This window comes from Felis catus, chromosome D1, assembly GCF_018350175.1.
Source record: "Felis catus isolate Fca126 chromosome D1, F.catus_Fca126_mat1.0, whole genome shotgun sequence".
In the NCBI taxonomy this organism is placed as follows: Eukaryota; Metazoa; Chordata; class Mammalia; order Carnivora; family Felidae; genus Felis; species Felis catus.
This window is the reverse complement of record NC_058377.1, coordinates 48,168,025-48,186,246: the sequence shown is the minus strand read 5'-3', so window position 1 is coordinate 48,186,246 and position 18,222 is coordinate 48,168,025. Positions and strand designations below refer to the sequence as shown.

At 39.0% G+C, this 18,222-nt stretch overlaps 1 protein-coding gene and 1 pseudogene across 17 annotated transcripts in view; both read right to left on the bottom strand.

The window, feature by feature from the left end:
- DLG2 (discs large MAGUK scaffold protein 2) overlaps positions 1 to 18,222 on the bottom strand; it is a 2,054,427-nt gene that overhangs the window by 1,016,321 nt on the left and 1,019,884 nt on the right. The window lies entirely within an intron of this gene.
- LOC109492272 overlaps positions 15,831 to 18,222 on the bottom strand; it is a 49,139-nt pseudogene continuing 46,747 nt past the window's right edge.

The window sequence follows — 18,222 nt, the reverse complement described above, 5'->3', positions numbered from 1 at the left end:
GCGCTTCATAGTTTAACTTCTAGGGGAAAACAATATAATTTCAATTATATTTCAGTCTGTTCTTTGGTCCATCTTTCAATTTTCTTTTTCTTTTCTCTTCTTTTTCTTCAATACAAAAAGGGGAAAATATTTTCATTTTCAATTTTTATTACAAATATTTTTTTCTACTATAATTTTTGTAACATTGTCAAATTCTATTTCCATCCTTTCATTTTATACTATTCCATTGCATTTATTTTCTCAAATTTTCAAACATTTTCCTTTTTTTCCCTTTTTTTCTGTAATCAATCAAACTTCTTTCAGAAACCAGACCAAAACACACCTAGGATCTATCATCATTTATTTGATTTTTGTGTATGTGTGTGTTGTTTTTATTTTTTTAATTTTTTACATAATTAATTCCTTTTAGTCCTTCAAAATAATGAAACAAAGGAATTCACCCCAAAAGAAAGAGCAAGAAGAAATGACAGTCAGGGATATAATCAACACAGATACAAACAAGATGTCTGAATGAGAATTTAGAATCACAATAATAAGAATACTAGCTGGGGTTGAAAATAGATTAGAATCCCTTTCTGTGGAGATAGAAGAAGTAAAATCTAGTCAGGATGAAATAAAAAAAAAAAGCTATAACTGAGCTGTAATCTCAAATGGATGCCATGGAGGCAAGGATAGATGAGATAGAGCAGTGAATGAGTGACACAGAGGACAAACTTATGGAGAATAATGAAGCAGAAAAAAAAGAGGGAGACTAAGACAAAAGAGCACGATTTAAGAATTAGAGAAATCAGTGACTCATTAAAAAGGAACAACATCAGAATAATAGAGGTCCTGGAAGATGAAGAGAAAGAAAAAGGGGTAGAAAGGTTATGTGAGCAAATCGTAGTGGAAAACTTTCCCAACCTGGGGAAAGACAGAGATCAAAATCCAGGAAGCACAGAGGACTCCCATCAGATTCAACAAAAACTGACCATCAACAAGGCATATCATAGTCAAAATCACAATATACTCAGGTAAGGAAAGAATCATGAAAGTAGCAAGGGGGGAAAAGTCCTTAACCTACAAGGGAAGATAGACCAGGTTTACAGCAGACCTATTCACAGAAACTTGGGAGGCCAGAAAGGAGTGGCAGGATATATTCAATGTGATGAATCAGAAAAATATGCAGCCAAGAATTCTGTATCCAGCAAGGCTGTCATTCAAAATAGAAGGAGAGATTAAAAGTTTCCCAGACAAAAATTAAAGGAGTTTATGAACACTAAACCAGCCCTGAGAGAAATTTTAAGGGAGACTCTCCAAGAGGAGAAAAGATAAGGGAAAAAAAGACCAAAAGCAGCAAAAACTAGGAAGGACCAGAGAACACCATCAGAAACTCCAACTCTACAAGAAACAGAATGCCAATAAACTCATATCTTTCGGTACTCACTCTAAATGTAAATGGAGTAAATGCTCCAATCAAAAGACAGAGGGTAACAGAATGGATAAGAAAACAAGATCCATCTGTATGCTGTTTACAAGAGACCCACTTTAGACCTAAAGACACTTTCAGATTGAAAATAAGGGGATGGAGAACCATCTATCATGCTAATTGTTGATAAAACAAAACCAGAGTAGCCATACTTATATCAGACAATCTAGACTTTAAAATAAAGACTGTAACAAGAGATGAAGAAGCACATTATATCATAATTAAGGGGTCTATCCACCAAGAAGACCTAACAATTGTAAACATTTATGCACCAAATGTGAAAGCACACAAATATATAAATCAGTTAATCGTAAACATAAAGAAACTCATTGATAATAACATCATAATAGTAGGAGACTTCAACACTCCACTTACAACAATGGACAGATCATCTAAACAGAACACCAACAAGTAAACAATGGTTTTGAATGACACACTGGACCAGATGGACTTAACAGATATATTCAGAACATTTCATCCTAAAGCAGAATATACATTCTTCTCCAATGAACATGGAATGTTTTCCAGGATAGATCACATACTAAGAGACAAATCAGCCCTCAACAAGTACAAAAGATCAAGATAATACCATGCATATTTTCAAAAACAATGCTATGAAACTTGAAATCAACCACAAGAAACAATTTGGAAAGATAACAAATACTTGGAGACTAAAGAACATCCTACTAAAAATGAATGGGCTAACCAAGAAGTTAAAGAGGAAATTAAAAAGTACATGGAAGCCAATGAAAATGATAACACCACAGCCCCAACCTCTGGCATGCAGCAAAGGTGGTCATAAGAGGGAAGTATATAGCAATCCAGGCCTTCCTAAAGACGGAAGAAAGGTATCAGATACACAACCTAACCTTATACCTTAAAGAGCTAGAAAAATAACAGCAAATAAAACCCAAAACCAGGAGAAGGCAGGAAATAATAAAGATTAGGGCAGAAATCCTTGCTATCAAAACCAAAATAAAACAGTAGAACAGATCAATGAAACCAGAAGCTGGTTCGTTGAAAGAATTAACAAAATTGGTCACCACAAACCAGTTTGATCAAAAAGAAAAAGGAAAGAACCCAAATAAATAAAATCAAGAATGAAAGAGCAGACATCACAGCCAACACAGCAGAAATACAATAATAATAAGAGAATATTATGAGCAATTATATGCCAATAAAATGGGCAATCTGGAAGAAATGGACAAATTCCTAGAAACATAAAAACTATCAAAACTGGTAGGGTCACCTACCTAGTGGGCCTAAGATCCGGGATCCTGTCCAAATAATTTGAATCTGAATCCTATTTCTATCATCAGCCTGTCCTCCTCTCCCATAAGGATGTGAAGCACAAACCTGATGACTGAATTGACAGCTTAGTGGAAAATGCTTCATTAAGAACACAGAACAGAATGATGTCAGAACATTTCTGTAAAGTGAAAACTACCATACTTCTGTTTTTCTAACCCTGTGAGTAATTTGGGAAGGCAATTTGCCTCAGAAGCAGAGATAAAGTTTAACATTCGCTCTTGATTAATTATGTGTTCAATGAGAGGGAATAATGTCATGCACATGCCCATTTTAGTTTCTCAGGCTTGCAGGCCACTTCCCCTCCATATCCCCCACCCCCTTCAATTCTCTCTCAGGGAGATACTACCATCTATGCAGTCACCTGGACCAGAAAAGTAGGAATCAGTCAGACTCCATCCTCTCTTTCATTCTCTCATCTGCCAATTTGATAAATCGCTGAGTCTGCCTAATTTATATCTTAAATAGTTCTTGAGTCCACTGCATCCTCATCTGCCACCACCACCACTGCCCACATTCAAGTTCTTATCAGGTCCCATCTGGGGAACCTCTGGACTGTCCAGACTGCCACTGAGATTGGTCTTTCCCATTCATCCTCTACACTGCACCAGGCAACTTTCTGAAATCGCAAGCTGGCAAAGTCTTTCTCTTTAAACCCATTCAGTGGTCCCCACTGCCTATAGGACAGAGCTCAAGCTTCCTTATTCTCCTGTAAGCTACTCCCTAACACCACTACCTGAGCAGCGTCCCCATTACTTCTGAACTCTTTTATATTGTTACTCCCACCTCAGGATTGTGGAATGAATATAAGCATATCATTACTTCCAGTTTTTTAAATACTGTTTTAAAAATTCTGGTAAAATACACATAAAAATTTCCATCACAACCATGTTTAAGTGTTAAGTAATATTAAGTATATTTGTATTAATGTGTAACCAATCTCCAGAACTTTTCATGTTGCAAATCTGAAACTCTATAGTCATTAAACAGCAATATTCATGTTTCCCACACCCCTTCCTCCCACCCCCAGCCCCTGGCAACCACAATTCTACATAATCTACTTTCTATTTCTATTAATTTTACTACTCTAGATACCTTACATCAGCAGAATCATACAGTATGTGTCTTTTTATAACTGGCTTATTTATCATAATGTCCTCAAGGTTCATCTATGCTATAGCATGTGATAGGATCTCCTTCCTTTTTTTAAGGCTGAATAATATTCCATTGTATATACATACCCCATTTTGTTTATTCATTCATCTGTAGATGAGCAGTTTGGTTGCTCCCAAACTTGGCTATTGTGAGTAATGCTGCTGTGAACACAGGTATACAAATCTCTCTTTGAAACCCTGCTTTCAATTTTTTGGGATAGATACCCAGAAGTGGATAATACGGTAATTCCACTTTTTTATTTTTTTGAAGAGTTTAAGCTTTTTAAAATTTCACATATGTGAAAACAGCTTCATGCCACTTCTAACAGTTAGGAAATGCTTGTATTCTGATCAAGATCCAAGAGTACCAGAAGTAAAATTTTACAAAGTTAAAATGATTACTGTAATTCCTGAAGAATTCCTGCAGTGAGATTTGGCAGGTTGAGAGAAAGATCCCATCCTTCATTCTTTTTTAATTTTTAAATGTTTTAATTTATATTTTAGTTAGTTAATATACAGTGCAATATTGGTTTCGGAAGTAGAATTCAGTGATTCATCGCTTACATGCAACACCAAGTGCTCATCACAAGTGCCCTTCTTAACAACCATCATCCATCTATCTCTTCTTCCACCCACTTCCTTCCATCAACCCTCAGTTTGTTCTCCATCATCAAGAATCTGATAGTTTCGCTTTCTTCTCTTTTTCCCCCTTTGTTCATCTATTTTGCTTCTTAAATTCCACGAGTGAAATAATATATTTGTCTTTCTCTAACTGACTTACTTTGCTTAGCATCATACTTTCTAGCTCCAACCACATCATTTCAAATTACAATATTTTTTGATGGCTGAGTAATATTCCATTGTATGTATATACCACATCTTCTTCATCACTCATCAGTTGATAGACATGTGGGCTCCCTCCATAGTTTACCTATTATTGATTATGCTGCTATAAACATTGGGGTGCATGTACCCCTTTGAATTTGAATTTTTGTGTCCTGTGGTTAAATAGCTGCTAGTATAATTACTGGATCATAGGGTAGTTATATTTTTATTTTTTTAAGGAACCTCCATACTATTCTCCAGAGTGGCTGCACCAGTTTGCATTCCCACCAACAGTGAGAGAGAGTTACCCTTTTTCCACATCCTCGCCAACACCTGTTGTTTCTTGTGTTGTTAATTTTAGCCATTCTGACAGGTGTGAGGTGCTATCTCATTGTAGTTTTGATTTGTATTTCCCTGATGATGAGTGATGTTGAGCATCTTTTCATGTGTCTGTTAGCCATCTGGATATCTTCTTTGGAAAAATGTCTATTCATGTTTCCTGTCCATTTCTTAACTGAGTTGTGTTTTGGATGTTGAGTTTGATAAGTTCTTTATAAATTTTGGATATGTCGTTTGCAAGTATCTTCTCACATTCTGTAGGCTCTCCTTTAGTTTTGTTGGTTGTTTCCTTTTCTGTGCAGAAGCTTTTTATCTTGATGAAGTCCTGACAGGTCATGTTTGTTTTTGTTTCCTTTGCCTCTGGTGATGTGTCTAGTAAGAAGTTGCTGTGGTCAAAGTCAAAGAGGTTGCTCCCTGTGTTTTCCTCTATGATTTTGATGGTTTCCTGTCTCACATTTAGGTCTTTCATCCATTTTAAATTTATTTTTGTGTATGGTTTAAGAAAGTGGTCCAGTTTCATTCTTCTGCCTGTTGCTGTCCAGTTTTCCCAACACCATTTCCTGAAGAGACTTTATTCCACTAGATATTCATTCTTTTCTGCTTTGTTAGAGATGAGTTGAGCAATCAGTTGTGGGTCCTTTTCTGGGTTTTATTTTCTGCTCCATTGATCTATGTGTCTGTTTTTGTGCCAATACCATATTGTCTTGATGACTACAGCTTTGTAATATAGCTTGAAATCCAGAATCCCCCCTCTAGTTTTGTTTTTCTTTTTCAAGATTTCTTTGACTGTTCAGTGTCTCTTGTGGTTCCATACAAAATTTAGGATTGTTTGATCTGGCTCTGTGAAGAATTCTTGTGGTATTTTGATAGGAATTATATTAAATGTGTAGATTGCATTGGGTAGGATAGACATTTTAACAATATTTGTTCTTCTAATCCATGAGCATGGAATGTTTTTCCATTTCTTTGTATCCTCTTCAATAACTTTCATAAGTTGTCTATAGTTTCCAGAGTACAGGTCTTTTAACTTTTTAGTATCATTCCTAGATATCTTACTATTTTTGGTACAGATCCCATCCTTTAAAATACACACTTTAGTGAACTATTTGGACAAATTACTATCAAGACACAGATAATAAACTTAGTTGAACTCCCATGATGTCACAAATAATTTATTTTAAATTAATTATTTTCATAAATTTAAGACCCATTTTAAAGACTGATAAGATCTTAAATTAGGCCGTGAAACCAATCATGATGCTCAAAAAGTTATTCATTTTAAAATTAGTAAAAGTTATTCATTTTAAAATTCATTGATCCTTTAGGCCTCAACTTTGACATTATCTTTTCTGGAAAGCTTTTGTGAACTGCAAATGTGAGATTTTGTGTGTGTTCCCATAGCTCCCTATACTCTACCAATCACAGTTTTTATCATGCTGTATGTCTTCTGTGTGTGTGTGTGTGTGTGTGTGTGTGTGTGTGTGTGTGTGTATACACTGAACTCAAAGAGTCTCTGAGGACTTGGACATTTGAGTATTGCTTATCCTTATATCTCTAGTCCATAGCCAAGCACCTGGCATATGCTCAATAAGTATTTGCTGAATAAAGTTATGAAGGACAAAGAAATGGATGAAATGGGTATAAGTTTCTTAAGCTACAAAGTTATTTTGGCTGCTAGATGGAAGCTCTTTCATTGAAAAACATTATGAATTCAAGTTTAAGCAAAAAAAAGACAAATGCATCATTCACTTGACACAATCTTAAAGGACATCAGATTCTTAAGTATTCTATATCTATTTCATCATCATTCCCTTTGGTAATACATGATAAGAATATAAGCTGAATAAGAAACAGTTCTTGACCTTGAGAAAATCATAAATTATTAAGTGAGTTACGTACATGTGCAGCTAAGTAACATAGTCATAATGACAAGCATAAGCTGAGTTCTGTGGAAACAGAAATGGATCATCAGTAACTCTAAGGCTTCCCAGTTTGAAACAGGATCCAGAATGATAACAGAGGTAAGAGCTATTCTCAGCAAAGGCAACAACATGTATAAAGGATATAAGTGACAAAAGAGGATGATGTTTTGAGGGAACAGTGAAATCCTGAAATGGATTATGGCAGATGTTATTGCACCCCCTCAAATTCATGGAAGTCCCTTTTACACATTAAGGCTCACATCTGCATACTCCTCAGAATAATCACTCTTGGGTGACTGAAGCATCCTTACTTAGATGTGCCTGGGAGTTATAGTGGAATCCCCAACCTCCACACCTCAAAGTGAAATAAACCCTATGGTGCCAAGTATACTCTAAAGCACCTGATGGGATCCATCTGAAGCTTGATTGCACCCTGACCTACATTCTTGTAGAACTTCTTGGTGCTTCTCTCACTCCTTTAATTGTTCCTTCAGGAGAAATGTCCTCCATAAACTATGCACACACCAAACCCAATTCTACATCTGGTGAGCCTGAAGTACTATTTGGATGGAACTTGGGATGTGAGGTAGAGTGTGGCAAGAAACAAGGCTGAAAGGCTGACTGCTACATACTGTAGACAATAGGGAACAATCCAGAGACCTAAACAATGCTTTTTCTGGTGCCAGCCACATATTCTCTTTCCTTTTTAAATTTATTTTCTTCCAGTGTTTCATGCAAGAGATGACTGAACAAGAGATTACTGAACAAGATCTGGTGAGAAGTGCCATATTTAACTCAAAAGCAAGGGTCCAAAGGAAGCACCCTGATATGGCATAGTAGAATCTTCTCAGATTCAACTTTGGCTAGAGCATAAATAATTTTTTGCTTTGTACTACTAAGACCAATACCAATATTAAAACAAATGCTAATATTAAGAGAAATACTAATCCTAACACTAATGCCAATATTAAAACCAACAATAATGGAATTTTAGCTAACATGCCAGTAACTATGCTACGTTTTGCATACATCTTCACATCTGAGAGATAGGTGTTACTATTCTCCTCATCTGAGGCTTGGATAGTTAGGCATTTTTTCCATGATTACATATCTGGAGAGTGGCAAACTAAGATTCAAATACATGTTAGTCTGCTTTTGACCTAGGGAACATAAATATTCTTCTCAAGTTTTTCTTCAAAGCTCTTAAGAGACCCACTTTCTCTTCAGGAAATCTAATTTTTAGGTAATCTTCAAGAGTCATCTAACCAGGGAGATTAAACAACTGTGCAAAAGTCACATCCTGATTGCAGAATCATCCCTAATGATCTGGGAAATTCTGAGTTATTTCTCATTCCAAGGCTTTTTTATTAGTTACTGATGTCATTCTGGGCAACTTCGAGGTTTCTGTATTGCCTGTAAAAGGACAGCCATTTAAAGAGGGCCTCCGTTTTGAAATCTGTGCCTTCTTTTTCCTTTCCTCAGCTTGGTCCATTGGAGGGGACTCTGGAGCAAAAGTACTTTTGTAAATATCATATTTTCTTTCCAAGCTCTAAGGGGAGTGAGGCAGAAGAAGAGATCAAGACAGGGAAGACATTTGCTCTTCATGTCTTACCTCATTTTGTCCCTGACTTCTGGAATCCTATCCTCCTTCCCCTTCTGAAGCTTAAACCCTGACTCACGTACTGCTTCACCAGGCAAGCTTTTTCAGGTCCTTGATGATCATATTGAGTGTCATCTCCTCTTGGAAGGTTTCACTGACTGTGAAGGTTGAAAAGATATGCTCCCATAGGGTTCTGCACAGATTTCTGTCATCAAATAACAACTTTATACTACAAAGACCTATCCATGTACCTATCATTCCTACTAGCCCCTGAGTGTCTCTTGAGCACAGATGGAGTTATATCCATCTCTGAAACTCTAGTGCCCCACTGGTGGCAATGCATACTAAGAGACCAGTAAATGACTTTCAGTGAACTAAACCTAAATTATCTGAACAGTACTGTAATGTGCTGATCAAAAAGCCCTCCTAGCTGAACCTGAATGCAATCATGCTCACATTTCTTCAACCACGGAGCCCCTCATGTGGATGCACAAAGGCTAGGAAGTCTGACCACATTCTGCTCATGCCCGTGTAGGTTCGAACCACCCTGAGTTACCCAGAATTCAAAGGCAGGAGCCTACAGCACGTGATCCATCCCTGGAGGCTCTCCTGCACAGGATGGAAGGTGGCATTACACTGGCACACTATGTGTTAGCGGAGGGAGAAGTCACAAATTTTTCAAGGTCTCATAAATAAAAATCTGGGTCAGTCTCTGTTTGTGCATAAGAAGTGCTCTGCTTCCCCCTTGCAGCAGGAGTTGGCACTGTTCTGATGAGAGAGAGAATCAGATCAAACTCAGAGAGCCAGAACATATGTGTGTGCTCTTGAACAGTTAGTGAACACTATCCATTACCACTTTTCTACGTGTGTTATACAGAGTATCCCATTTAAGATTTGTAGTAACAGGGCATCTGGGGGTCACAGTGGGTTGAGCGTCTGACTTCGGCTCAGGTCATGATCTCACCATTCATGAGTTTGAGCTCTGCAGCAGCTTGCTGCTTTCTGCGAAGAGCCTGCTTCAGATCCTCTGTCCCCCTCTCTACCTCTCCCCTGCTTGTGCTCTCTCTCAAAAATAAATAAAACATTAAAAAAAAGACTTATAGCAACATTATGAAAAAAGTACAAAATTAAGCAATGATTGTAGTTTCTTACACAAAGTCTGATACTTAGGAGATACTCAAAATCCGTTAGTTCTACCACTTCTGTTAACAGTATCAACAAACAACAGGGTGTCTGGGTGGCTCAGTCGGTTAAATGTCCAACTCTTGATTTCTGCTCAGGTCATGATCTCACTGTTCCTGGGTTGGAGCCTCACATCTGGCTCTATGCTGACGGTGTGGAGCCTGCTTGGAATCCTCTCTTCTCTCTTTGCCCTGCGCTCATTTTCTCTCTCTCAAAAATAAATAAATCAACTTAAAAATATAGCATTCTCTGTATTATCTCCTTCTCTGTGATCTAATTTCTTAGATGGTAGGAATCTCTGATATCTATGTCTGTTTCCCACAGAACAGTCAAGCCAGAACACCAACCACATAGTATGTGTCCACTAGACCTGGCTGACTAAATGCCACTGCTGGAAGGAAGACTCTTAGTTTTAGAAAGGTGCTTTGGCAGGGAAGAAAACACCTATTTGAGGAGAAGCATTTAGTAAGTAAGAAAAGTAAGCAAATAATGAACTTATAAAGAGCACTGATTCCTAAGAAAAAAGTGAATGAAGCTCAGAAAATAGAGAAAACCACTGGTGAAGAAAGTGGTCTTAATTAAGGAACACAATGGAAATAAAGGGTCTTCACTTCCCCTCAAGACTCTAAGTTTGAATCCTGTAACAGTGCATGCTCATCCAGGCCCAGCTAGTTACCATCTGATTTTGAGGGAAATATTTGGTTTAAACACTTTGATATTTCTTTTTAGGAATTTTATTTATTGGAAACTTGTGCAGTATGTATCCAGCTTTCTCTCTTTCCAGCACTTTCCTTTTTTCATGATTGCTTATCTGTGACCTGTGACCCACCTCCATTTACCATGCTTACTTCATCCTCTCTGCAACTCACTGCCTTCCTCTCTAGAGGGAAAATATGAATAAAAAGAAAGAAAGAGAAGATAGAAAAAATGTTTAATGTAGTGATCAGATTGGTAATTACATTCATTTCTTTAATTTCAAATAAGTTCTCTGAATGATATTTTTGCTAGAGGAAGTTTCTCTTCCCCCTTTGCATCCTTTCTGGCACTATCCTAGTCCATTTGTCTAGAATCACATGTATGTGATAAATCTGGGGTGGGAGGGGGTCATTAGATAGGAGGACAACAAGAGAAAGAAGCACAAGACCAACCAGGCATGATTTTCAGGTCTACTTCCAGAAGGAGGTGTCCTGGTTTCCTTTGTCTTTCCATACCACACCAATCTGCCTCACCCGATTTCAGGGTACCCTTGTACTGATTTTTCATAAATCACATTTTGATTTTACATTTAATTTCTACAATCATTTGCTTAATGTTTGCCTCCTCTATTGGACCGAAACCTCCATGGAGTCAGGTCACTGCTGACCTTCAGCACCTGCTACCTAGAAAGTCTCCATCAACATTCACTGAATAGATAGTCTGTGGCCAAATCTCTCTTCAAAATCCATTACTCACAGAGCTAATAAAACTGGGTTGGAGCTCACTGATTGCTGATTGCACCCAGATCTTCCCCAAATGAAGTTAACCTTCAAAAAACCAAAACAAAACCAAACAAAAACCAATGACCCACAATCAGCAATACAGCTGGCCCAAAGGACACTTGAAAGAGGAATGTTTGGAGGACTGGCGCAGGATGTAAGTAACACGACAGATCTGAGAGATGAAAAGCTCTCCCAGGTGCTCCATTTGAATTTTTTCAAACAAAACTCAGAAATGAAAGGAAATACATTTCCACTTTTTGCCACAAAGAACAGGACAAGCCAGGATGTTAATTAAATTACAAATCAGCTGTCTGCTTGCAGCTGACAGAGCTTTGTGTTCTCCCAAGCAACGTCAGATATTTTAAACCCTCTGTAATTACCTACAATGGAGGAACTGCCAAGAAGTTCCTTTCATGAATATTTAACGGATCTTAAGATCCTTTTTAAAGAACTGATGGTTTAAATAATCATGAGGGAACTTATTCTAGCTCAGTGCTGCCCTCCATCTGTTAACTGAAGATGCTGGAGATACAGCTTGATAGGAAATGCAAGCCATCTTTCCTAAAATTCTGAGTTAAGCTGGAGACCTAGAGAAGGCCAGGCTCACCCAAGAGAGGTAACTGTATGATTGGACAGCGCTTAAGCTCTCTGAGAAAGTCAGAATGGGGCCAGAGATCTATGATCTGGGAAAATAATGGATTTGTGGAATTGTAAAGTGAATTTGTATAAGATGTTACACATTGAGATTGCTACTTGTAATTTACAAAAGTACATTCAGAAACATTATCCCAAATAATTTTCAAGGATTGGAAAATAAGGGGCGCCTGCGTGGCTCAGTCAGTTGAGCGCCCCACTTCGGCTCAGCTCATAATTCCTCTGGGTTCGAGCCCTGCCTCAGGCTCTGTGCTGACAGCTTGGAGCCTGGAGCCTGCTTCAGATTCTGTGTCTCCCCCTCTCTCTTTCCTTGCCTCTCCCCAACTCGCGCTCTCTCTCTCTCCCTCTCTCAAAAATAAAATAAACATTAAAAAAATTTAAAAAATTGGGAAACAACGGTATTATCACTCTGATTACCAAATGAGAAAACAGGATCAGAAAGTCTCCAAAGCAAAATACATGGTGAAGCAGGTTTCAAATCAAGCTAGCCATCTGACTCCAAGAGGCAGCCCAATATGGTGAAATGTGCATGAATTCTGGCATTAGAAACATAAGTTCAAATCTCACTTATGCCACTTGCTAGATGGGGGACATTTGTCAAATTGCTGGATTGACTGAAGCTATAAACTAGGAATTATAGTATACTATACAGAAAAATATGAACATTGAATAAGACACTGTATTCCTGGCACATGGTAGCTACTTGCCCAATATTAATGCTCTCCTTTCTGGAACTGTCAAGTCCTTTGCTCTTTGCAGGTCTAGGTCATCAAAAAAAAAAAAAAAAAAAAAAAAAAAAAAAAAAAAAAAGAAGTGGTCCCTAAGAGTGAACTCTTCAGACTATCAGTGCTGTCAGCAAAATGGAAACAAATGTGAATGATCATTTATAGCTAAATATGTCTGTCATCTTTCCCTTCCATAGGCCATCATATTAGAATAACTTTCCAAAACATCAACTGTAGAATAGTAGCTAGGTGTGCAGGTTCTGGAGAGACTGCCTGGATCAATACCCAGTTCCATCATGCACTATATGACCTTGGGCAACTTATCAAACTCTGTGACACTTGATATTCACATCTATGAAATGAGACTGGTACTTACCTCACAGAATTTTTGAGAAGGCCAAGTGAGGCAATGCATTAAATGTACTTAGTAGAGAGGCTGTGACCTAGTAAGTGGTCACCTAATATCACCTATGATTATTTTACGGTAACAGGTTTTTTTTTAACTTATAAAAATTTTTAAGGATTATATCCCCAAATGTGTTTCACCTGGTTATTGTGCAGCCTTCAAACTTAACTCATACATGATTTCTTCCCAGATGCTTTCCCTGGACATCCATGTTTAGCCAAGTGTCCTTTATCTGTGCTCTCATGACTGACACACTGAGAATCTCTTTTTTTCTTCTTCTTCTTGTTTTTTTTAAACATGTATGTACCTTTTTTCTCATGAGAACATAAAGACTTCTTTTTTAATTTTTTTTTAATATTTGTTTTTTGAGAGAGACAGAGCATGAGTGGGGGAGGAGTAGAGAAAAAGGGAGACACAAAATCTGAAGCAGGTTCCAGGTTCCAAGCTGTCAGCACAGAGTGCTGGGGCTCAAACTCATGAACCATGAGATCATGATCTGAGCCAAAGTCGGACACTTAACCAACTGAGCCACCCAGATGCCCCAACATAAAGACTTCTTGGTCCATTATTGTACCACCAGCAGCAAACATTCCACCAATAAATGTTTCTGAACTGAACTATAGCTGGTGGGGAATCTAAGTTCCTTGGACTCTTGGGTAATCTACACACCTAGCACATCCTAGAAGTAGCATGTGCTCAAGAAACCTGTTGGGATTCTATAGGATATCTGGTTACTGAAAAGTACCATATAAGATTTTCAACAATGAAGTGAAAAACTGGTCCATGTGTAGTACAGGCTATGAAGTAGGGTTATTTTGGGGAGAATCATTAAAATTTGGGGTGTGAGGCACCTGGGAAGGAGTGTTAGTTAGCTGATGGCTTTCTCAAGTAAGGATTGAGAGGAGGGCAAACTGTGATGTGTAACAAGGGAACTGAATGAGTTCCCTTCTTTCCCCTACTTGGCCAGTACTGAGTAGAGCAGCACGTAAGTAAGGCCATCCCAAGTAATCTTACTGAAGGCTCTCTTAACCCCCAGACAGCAGCTGGACACACAGACATGTGTACTAACCTTGATAAGCACAGTAAAATATGTTAATGTGTGTGCAAGGCAGGTAAGAAGTCTAGAAGAATACACACTGTATTGACAGTGGTGCCTCTGGGTGATTATGAATTTCCTGTTTTGAGCTCATGAATTATTTTGAGAATAAAAATAACAAAATAGAACACGTAAGACATGAGCAAGTATTTGCTTTGTTTTAATGAAGAAAGTTCAGCGGGCTGTAAGCTTTGTGTTGAGGGAAGACTCCCCTGCCCTAGAAAAGGTTTCTCCTAGTTTAGCTGAGTTAACTTTGAGAGCTGGTTGAAGGATGCAGGGTGATTGCCAGCTGTCAGGTGAAGGAGGGGGAGCTAGGGAGGAATTTGCTACAGAAGAAGAGAGTTGGAAGTCAAATTGCTTTGTTACCAAGAAATCACAGCAATGATTTAGGAACAATCTCGACAATTAGTTTGTCCATTTGAAGCACAAATTCAAATACAGTCTGAGTAAATCTGCAGGGATAATTGCCACTGGATTCAAGAGAGGACAGTAAGAACTTATGGGCAGTCGCTGTCTGATTCAATCTGCCAGCTGGGCAACTGCTCCAACTTCTCTGAGTGTCATCACAGCTGAAGGCTAGAAGCGTGTTCTCAGTGTGCCTGGTGCCAGGAAAAGATGAAATGTTTATTTCATCGGGATGCCTAGTCAAGTGAGGCAAATTCCCTGCACCTTACTGTCCTGAGTTTAAATTCTGCTCCCGCCACTAATCAACAACACGACTTCAGGCAAGTACAGAAGCTCTCTGAAACTCAGATTCCTCATTTGCGAAACTGGGCTAATAATACTTATAACAGTGTTGCTATGAGAAATTGACGAGAAAATATGCGTAAAGGCCTTGGCAGCAGGCCCGACTACTGATTGATGCTTAAGAAATCTGAGTCTCTTCCTATTCTTGGGTCAGTGTTAAACACTCATCTTTCTAAGTGTTGTCAGAAGAGCCACCACACACACACACACACGCATGCATACATAGATTCAACTCAGCCTTACCCCTATTGCAGGCAGCCAGCTTCCTACATGCTACATATAAGCATCATACATCATATATAGATCAGTGCAAACTCTCCAAAGGATGCACACTGAGTTGCAAAGGTCTTGCCTCTACTGCTCTAATGTTCAGTTTCTCTTCCATATGTGAGGCCATCTTACCCTCTTTATCCATGCTTCCTCCTGAGCCAAGGTTGCTGGTCTCTTCTGCCTCTGATTACCATCACTGTCCAGCAGGAAGGGAGAAACAGTTACAGACGCAAGTGCTAATGAAACTAAAACATAGCTCTTTGTCTGAATTCTCTCTCTCTCTTTTTTTTTTCCTCTCAACATGCTTCATTTACCCAGCAGCAAACAGCTGTTGTCTCCATGGGAAGATGTCAGGTGGCCCAAGTGGGCAACCACTCCAAATTATCTCTGGGGTGGTACAAATGGGCTTGGAATCATCTAGCTGTTCTTATCTAGCTGCCTTTGTCCCAGAGCCCCTCATGACGAGCCAGCCTCAGTGACTCTGGAACATGGAACAGGTGAAGGATCGAGACAGAAGTTATGGCTCTGATCTCATTATCAGTAAGTTCGAATCAAAGAGGATTATTTGGCAACCAGATACTGTCATAAAAATATTATTTCCTCAGATAAAGTCACTTCATAATACATGCTTGATTATAGTTGTTTAATCTCCAGATAATATAATTTTCTCCTGGGAAGCCATTTTTATACTTAACTTAGGTATTTGAATATGCAATTGAATACACACAATTATAGAATGCTATTGCGTGCTTACTAAACCTTAAGATGTAAGCCCCAAATGAAGAAAAGCTAGAAAGTTTTCTCATTTTCTTGTCCTGGTACCCTGATGGGAACTCATAGTGTCATCTTTCAGATGAATGGATGCCTATGATGTAGCATACATAAGTATCTATGCTTCATAAGTATTCATTTATTTAATCCTTACAGCAAACTTATGAATTAGTTACTGTTTTATTTACCTCATTTTATAGATAAGAAATTAGAGGCAGATAAAAATTAAATAAACTGGTGATACAACTAGGGAAGAAGCTAGGATTCATACCTCACTATCCTCATAACCCTTACCTTAATCCTTCACGATAGTGTCTCTCAGATATTATGCATTTCTTATTCTCTGAATCAGGTATTTATACTGAGAATGGTAGATACTCTGGCTCTTTGGCTTAAAAGTCATGTTCTGCAGGGTGCCTGGGTGGCTCAGTCAGTTGAGTATTCAACTCTTGATTTTGGCTCAGGTCATGCTCCCAGGGTTGTGGAATCAAGCCCTGCCTTGGACTCTGCACTAAGCGTGGAGCGTGCCTCAGATTCTCTCTCTCCCTCTGCTCCTCTCTCCCAATCATGATCTATTTCTCTTAAAAAATAAAATATAAGTCAGGGTCTGCAAGTTTCCCTTTATCCTTGGTGGGCCATAGAATACAATTGGAAGTATAAAAGGAAATAGCCTAATAATGATATTGCCATTTGCCTGGTCATCCACACACAACACACACAGAAGATGATCCTCCAGCATCTTTCTCTTCTCATGACTTCCAGAGTAAGATCAACCTAATCCAATTAACAGAACATGACACCTAACATCAGAGTCAAAGCCAAAATGACTTCACATTAGACTGCAAGTTCTTTGATGAAGGCAGTGATCCAATAATTGTAGTCATCTCAGTACCCCTATGGCAAGTCTCAGGGATTTACTACATTTTGCCAAATGAATGAGTCTAATGTAAGTTAAATGGATTCTGCTTCAGCAAGGACTCTTGTTCTTTCCATCTCCATTGCCCTTTCCCCAGCAGGCCCTTGTTTCCTCTCCCCAGAATGTTACACTTTCCTCTTATTTCCCTTTCCAACTACATTCTTGACTCTCCCCACCTCAACACAGCAACCTTCCTTTCCCTACCTCTCCATTTCCCCCCACCCCACCAACTTAGCATTCCATTCTGAATTATTTGTAATTCAGAGTGAGAGTAATATATAACCACTGGGACTTTGTACTTGCTACTTTCCAGGTATCTTTGCCATCTCTTCACCTTCAGGGCTCAGTTAAGATGATACCTTCTCCCAGAAGCCTCTTTGATTGATCCACTTCCCCTGACACCTGTGTCCAACCCGACTAGGGTCAGGACTGATAGCGACCTGTGCACACACAGAGTACTTTTTATTTTATAATTTTTGCATGTTTGTTTGGCGGTTCACCTTTATAGATTCAATAAATAAGACTAAATCTTATTTACTGCTTAATACCTACGTAGGTGCTGAATAAACGTTTGTTAAATAAGCGATAGCCACCTAGTAACTAGTTTTGTTTTTTTTTTCAACTTTTAGAAACTTTACTTTCTGTCAACCTCATTTCCCTTTTGTTTGCCTCTGCAGAAGAGCAGCTTAAGACCACTCAGTGGTTGCTCCTACTCATTCAGTGGCCTGAGCAATGAGGGCCTCAGACCAGTCTTCACTGGCAGGCTGAGCATTCCAGTCTTCAGTAGGGAAATGCTGAATAGGCACAGAGGGCAGCTGCAAGCCTTCAGACCAGTCTGCAACTTCAGGTTAAATAGCAGCGAACTAAAGTAGTCCATTTACCCTCAAATTCCTCCTCAGTCACAGCCTTTTCAGCAGCAGCCTGCTCTTCCTTTTCAATCTCTTCAGGGTCTCCATAGAAGCAGAGATCAAGCATGACCTCCCATGGGAAACGGTGCCACACATGTGGAGAACTTCCTGGGCCAGACTCCACCACATCAGACCCACTGAGTGAGCCCTCTTGTTGTTGCAAGGGATAGAAATGTCTACACAGCACAGAAAAGAGTCTGTGTTACACAGAGCGATGGTAAGCAGGTTAACACAAGATGCCTCTGTGAGAGGCTGGTGGTCAGTCCTGGGGTCAGTAACCACCAGAAGTCTCAGCAACCAGAAGGCTTCCCGGATCCGGTTAGGGAAGGTTCCAGGAGAGAAGTGGCTAGCAATAAGAGTGGCTCTGGGGGTGCCTGGGTGGCTCAGTGGTTAAGTGGCCGACTTTGGCTCAGGTCATTATCTCGCGGTCCATGAGTTCCAGCCCCACGTCGG